Source organism: Antennarius striatus, chromosome 4 (genome assembly GCF_040054535.1).
Source record: "Antennarius striatus isolate MH-2024 chromosome 4, ASM4005453v1, whole genome shotgun sequence".
In the NCBI taxonomy this organism is placed as follows: Eukaryota; Metazoa; Chordata; class Actinopteri; order Lophiiformes; family Antennariidae; genus Antennarius; species Antennarius striatus.
The window spans coordinates 8,836,080-8,843,271 of NC_090779.1; positions in this window are offsets into that span (position 1 = coordinate 8,836,080).

Here is a 7,192-nt window from a genome sequence, read left to right on the forward strand (position 1 = left end):
TGGCATGGGACGAGTGAAGTAGTCGGAGCTGGAGCTCTGTGGAAATGGAGACAAACAAAAGCCCAGGAATGTCAGGTGGAGATCATGTTGCACAGCCCTTCAGGAATAAGATGTTATTAACACTGGCTGGAAAGCCTTCAGGGGATGTTTATGTTCCCAAGAGACCCCACAAAAGCAACAAGTTTAGGGACTAAACACCCTTCATTCCTTTTTTATGGAAAGGTTCCATGCAGTCAAAATTGTTTCTTAACCCTTAATCAAACATAAACTCAAAAGTGATAAAGAAATTTAACTTTTAACGAAGGATTTCAACAAATTATGAACATTAAAAATGGTCATATTTTGTGGACATAATGGTCATAATTAAGTTGTTGTATCCATGTTTAAATTGTCAACTAAATTACACTTAGGAGATCAGTTGAATTACTAAAAGTGAAGTGGAATCTGTGACTGATACATGTAGAGCCGGTCCCGATCTGTTTGTCATCTGATGGAATCAAGAACTCCCATCGCTGCAGCCATCATCATCATTCACTTAAATCAAGTGACTTTGTCTTCTCTTTATACTTTATCTGTGCACAGCTGCTGATTGGTAGCATATATTGTCCAAGAGGAAACGTGTAGCTCACCTTGCAGTTTCACACAAAAATAAATGGCCTTGGCTAATACAGTATCAATGACAAATTATGACTTATTTGGACTGCAGAATTATCTATGTAATATGTGCCTATGGAGCATAAAGGGGTCAAAATTTGTCAAGTATTTGTCTTTCACCATTATCCACCATATACACTTTTATATGATGTGAGAGGGCATGCGTCTCTCTGTATAGTATTGAGCAGATTAGCCAACAATTCCCTGCCAGAGGCAGCCTTGTCTGGAACGAAAACAGCGGAGGTAAGTAATGAATACAAGTTAGAATGCAAAGAAGTTGCCAAACCTGACATAAATATTGAGATAGTATCACAATTGCAGCTTTTAACATCCAAGAAGATGTCATAGCCCATAAAACTTTTACACAGGGTGGGACTAATGTAAGTTTCAGTGAATTTTATGGTAGTTTTATTGGTGAAAAAGAGTCCTCACAGCTAAACAATCCAAGCCATGAGACCAGATCTGTGTTTTGACTATACTGACTGTAAGAAAGAAATCAATGCTTGATTCTAATTTGTCCTTAAGATTTGCAGTACTTTCCCCTCGTGCTGTAGCTCACACAGGCCCAATTCAAACATGCTAAACGGCATAGTATTGCAAAAAATAATGAAACCCACTGTCTGTGGCAGACTGGTATCCTTAGCTCTCTTTCCATTAAAACCCCAACGACAAAAAGACTGAGCTGGGCTTCCATCCACCCTATGAGGTGATTGTGAATGGTGGTGATGAAATCCTGAGTGCTGGGTTGAGTTGGTGATCCAAGTCATTCTTGCATCTGTGTGATTTTCCCTGTATCACCCGAGAGAGAGAGAGAGAGAGAGAGAGAGAGAGAGAGAGAGAGAAGAGAGAGAGAGAGAGAGAGAGAGAGAGAGAGAGAGAGAGAGAGAGAGAGAGAGAGAGAGAGAGAGAGAGAGAGAGAGAGAGAGAGAGAGAGAGAGCTTATTTGATTTGATAAGTTTCTGTTTGATGCTGTCTAATAGACACTTTGTTACGTGAAAAAACACTCCACCACTTGCAGGCACACACACACAACAGACACACACACACACACACACACACACACACACACACACACACACACACACACACACACACACACACACACACACACACACACACACACACACACACACACACACACGCACACACATTCCTGGCCCCTCGCTGGCACTCATGCACTCAGCAGGTATGTCAGTGTGGAGACAGGCAGTGGTGGGTGCCCCAGGAATGCGAAACCTGACCTCCGAGCTGGAATTTGAGCCTCCTCACTCATCCTCACACTTCTCAGAGATACGTTCACACAGCTGGGCCTCGCACTGCTGAGCAGAGTACTTAAACTACTACATAAAGTCATCTCAACCGGAGGTTTGGTTTAAGCTCTGGCACTGGGTGAATGAAGATCTCACTTAATAAGCCCCCAGAGAACAACATTATTAATAATGACTGTTTAAAGAAAGAGAAGACGTTAACATGAATTATTTGAAATTTGATTGGAAAAATGTTTTCATGTTTTTGCAATAAATATGAAGATATTATTAGCTGACTGTAGCTTTGCATAGTATAAAGAAAAAACTCATTTGTTAGCATGTTGCTGATTCTGTTCTATAAGAATTGATGTGAAAACTTGTGCCACATATGAATGGCAAATATAAGAGTGTGAAATAGGAGATAACAGGTTATGGCTATGTTTTATATTTGGACCTAAAACCGGGCTCAGAGTCCAAACTGGTTTTACAAGGAAGTTGATTATCTTTGGTGAAGGGTTAGTAGTTGATGAGGGCTGACAACAGATGGAAGAACTCTTGAGTGAGGCTGAACTCAACTGAGGCTGTAGTTTCCAGGGAGTTGCAATTGGCGGGACCTGGATGGTGTACACTGAAGTTGCCAGGGAGGCATAGGCGTTTCAACTATACAGACAGAGCATTACTAATTTTTCAATTTCAAATGCTCCAATAAATACAATGCCAATTTGGAGACAATACTTGAAAGGCATAGTACCTATTTAAGAGGCACTGTACAACTTTTGTCCAGGTTGGTGGACAGTGACAGTCATTGGTTCTGTTTAGTGGTTGTAGGGGAGAAGGGCTTGGAACTTGCAGAGCCATCAGGTCTACCATTTCAGTCCGCAGCTTCAGGACACGGACAGGGATGGAAGATATTTGTTTTTAACAATTGTGTTATTTAGGCTATGGTAGTCAATGCAAGGATTTCATCTTTTTTCTCCTCAAAAAAAAAAAAAGAACCCACCTTTCACTTACAATGCAGAGGAATGAATGTTCCCAGCTGCCAGAGAGTCTATAATGTAATTTTCCATGGTTTCTTTCTCAGGGCTCAATAAGTTGTAGGGAGTGGGCAGAGGGAGCCCTGAGGCAGGTCGATTCTACAGTCTTAAGGGATATGTAGGGGTAAGCTTAACTTCTTAAGGAGTTGGCAGTGCTTCTAACTGAAAACAAACTTGCATCCTTCGTGTCATAGTCATGAAAGTCTTTTACACCATTGTCAACAAGGCTTGGAGAGTGATGTGAATGAAAAATGCAGAGACTTCAACTTCAATGATAAGTGAGGGGCAGAGGACATGTTAGCTTAGCTCAAGCTCCGTCCAGTTCCTGCTCTAAAGGACCAGTCTTTCAGAACATAATGTGTTTTGCCACAAACATGGTTTTAGTGTTTAGAATGTCGGAGTTGAGGTACCCCTAGTTGTAAAGGTTCAGTGTTGCTGGGGAGACGAGCTGGAGGCAGGACTGACTGGAGGTTGTGTTTCATGGCTGGTGGGAAACACTGATCTGGATTGTGGGCGGGTTTGAGAGCTTGCAAGCAACTAGACTTTCTATGTGATGTGTGACGATGATTATCAAGTCATAGAAATGAACAAGATTAAACTTTCCATCCCACGTACTTCTACTGGCTAATTATTATATTATCCACTGATACATTATGCAGCATTTTGCATGAAATAAACTTCCCATTCAGCAGCTTTACCAGAAAGAAAGCCAAGGGTGTATGCTATGTGAAACTTTTCTGATGTGAATGCTGCAGTTGAAGGAGTGGGGAGCCCCAAGATCCCTGGAACAATCTTTGTGGACAGGGAGGTGTGGTTCATGTAGAAGTGAGGTTGGAGTGGTCTGTACAGAGAGAAGTTAATGTGGACCGTCCAAGTAGATTAGGTTCACTTCTGCCATTAGACAATGACTTGTTTGCTGTGATTAATCTTTATGCTAAGCAAATCAGCAACTTCCTGTAGATTTATATTCAGAAACGGCTGCAAAGGTTACATCAGTCTTTTTCAATTCTGTTGCAATAGCTAATAAAAACGTGTCATTGATATGTAGCCTACATGAGACAGTGCTCCTCTGCAGGCAGAAAAACATAATAACACAGAACAAGGGACGTGGACATTTCGGCTCCTAAGGAGAAAGAAAGCCCACATGGCTAAGCCTAACCACCTCAACAGCTCCAGTCGCCCAATCAGCTCCAGTCCACAGAACCACCAGCACTGCAGGCCAAACCTCAGACTGGAAGCTTGGAAGGCAAAGCAGTGTGACTGCATTTCCTGAGTCCACCCCATTTAAACTCGCAATATGGAACATATTAGGAGCTCTGCAGAAAAAAAGGAGCCGCGTTCCTAGATGTTCTCTTTTACAGCCCCTTGGAAAAAAAACCTCAGTCAGAGTTCTGAAAAGACAAACCGGGCCTATGGAAAAAGTTGAGCTTTTTGGTGAGATCAATGAGCAAAACATAATTTAATACATAAGATTACTTGTAAAACCATGTGAGACTCAGTGTTAAGTGAATGTATTTTGTATCACTTAGCACAAAGTGTAAAACTGATTTGTGATTCTTTCTCTCAGAATCCTATTTCCCCCCAAAAAACAACAAAAACCCACAGGCAGGCATAACCAAAGCCAATTAGGAATAGAAAAATATATCTCAGCCCCACTGCAGCCTACTTCTTTCGTATGTATACCCTGACAGTTTAGACAGAGGATGGATTTGACTATAGCCTCTAAAACAAATCTATTAAAGGCTGGTATAAATTATAGAACTTTTTCCTGTTCTTCTCTTCTCTACTCAAGCAGACTGAAAAGCAGAAAGCTCACCAAGAAAACTGCCTTATTATGGAATGTAATTCTGGTGGTTTCTGCTGTGAATGAAGCCTTGTCCCTTGGTAAGGGTTAATTGAAAGAGGAATTCTGATTTCAAGAGAAAAAAAACATCCTAGTTTAGAAGAGGGTAGCTGAGCGGTTTCATGCCTGTGTGCACTTAGAAAAGAGGTGCCTGTGTTCCATCAGGTTTAGTGTGTTAGTGTAAAGATAGAGTGTGACTTCATTTTGCCTGCTTCAGGCTTGTACTTTCAACAACTAAAAATTAACAACTAAATTCACAGAAAATATATTAAAATGGACATGCTGATTCAGATATCTTCAATGCATGTGATTTCCAAACGATTAGCATGCTCCTATGATTTGAACTGGAGATGGAGAGGCAGCAGTAAACTGTTGATAAATGCCGTCAGAATTGAGTTTATGGCCATGTGCGTGCACTCACACTGTGGCATTCTTTTAACCTCTGTGGAAACTCGCTAAAATAAATCCTTTTCGTACGTCAGAGAGGCCCCTGTGCACCCTGTAATTACTGAAGGGAGGGTGGGATCTGTAGAAGAGCATCAGGACCAGGCTGCTTTTGGCTTCTGAAAAACCACCTAAATGCTTACTCAATGGTCTATTCCAGGCTCACTTGAGGCCTCCAGCACAGTAGCAGAATAATGGTTTGTCATCAGGGAGCTGTACAAACAAAAAATGACTTTTGGAAGCTGCACTTATCAACTAAAGGAAGCCCCACAAGGTGCTTTCGGTGGCATTAGAGACTCAACACTCATGCTGGCAAAAATACATACATATAACCCACACCAAAGCACAGACATACCAGTCACACCGTTTCACATCTGTCTTAAAGTCAGAAAAACTCTCAAAAGGAAAAGTCTCCCTTTCTTGGCTCATCCTGGGTGCCGGCCCATAATCTCCTCTAAGAGTGTGAATCCCCTGCAAGCTCGCAAGTGACAGCATGCCCAGTAAGTGGCAAGCATGGCAGCTGCAAGAAGCCATAATTAACACCCTCAGCCAAGGTGAGAAGACTTCCGTGGGCTGGTGTTCATGAGAGAGGGAGGGAGAGAGAGAGAGAGAAAGAGAGGGAGGAGAGAGATAAAGAGCAATAGAGCAGGAAGTGTTTCAGTCACTCTGTGTAATCTCTTCGTTTCAAAAGGTGCTATTACCTCACTGTGTTTTTACTGGGGCCAGATGTGCAGGATGAGGTCGCGAATGAAGGGAGTAGTGGCGAGTTTCAATTCCACATCTGTCTGGCTCAAATGACCTACTAACACTTCAGTACTAACTTTGGGGTATTTAAAAAAATCCCTAATCTGCAATGACATCAACAAGAGATATTATTATTACTCCTTATTTTTCACCAGTGATGCTTACATCACTGAGGAATGCTTTTTGCACCTTTTGATATAAGGTAGCAGAAGAGTTTAGTGACTTCGGAGAGATCCTTTTTTTGCCAACTAAACATGGAGGGCCAACCCTCAGGAGAGGCTTACAGAGAATCTACAGTCTAAGGAATGTACCAGGACTTTGCCAGGACAGAAGCCACAATAACAGGGTTTAGAAACTCTGCGCTTTAAAAAGCATTTGTCCTCAAACTAGCTCAGAGACTCGTTTGTGCAGAGAAACACACATCCAGATATATTCACATGCAGCATTCCTGCATCCACACCGAAGTGTGTTGTGTTGTAAAAAAGTAACTGTGTTGTTTTCTCTCTAACATCCATTTCTAATTAATGCTGGAAGTTCAACTTAGAGTAACATAGAACAGTGGAACAAAATGGCGACTGGCTTTTCAGGGGCTGAGAGTGACACAGACTTCTCCAGAAAATGATTGAGGGCTACAGGCTGCTAATCAATACCATTCCTGAGCTCACGGCGCACACAGAGCGGCTCACATGGCTTTGCCTTTCCCTACTTCATCTTGCCAGCAATAAAAGTATTTCTGCCACAGCTATTCCAACACTGGAGCAGAGCGGAGATGCAGCTACAGTAGATGCGTGTTGTCGATTGGATTCTTCCCAGCTCTGTCTAATTAGGCCACCTCTCACACCCTCAGTGGCGGCTCGTGTAATCTACCCACTATGTGTCTTAGCTCCTCACCACCCCATATAATTGACTGCCAGATCCTCTCCAGTGGTGATGTGGGCCCTTTTCTCATAAAAGAGACACAAAAGACCAGGATAATGGCCCCCAGTTGTAGGGAAGTGAGCGGAGGCAGAGACGGAGGCGGAGTGGAGCCACTCCTCTCTGATGTTTGAACTCCACACAGTCTTGGCTCCAGACAGACAACAGGCCTGGAGAACGCCGTCTGAGCCTTCATGGAGGAGGGGAAGACCAGAGATGCTGCATGCAACAACACACGCTTGGTTGGAGAGTGGTTGTTTCGAGAAAGAAATGTCACTATCTTTTATTACAAAGAGGAACTGCTATTCAAT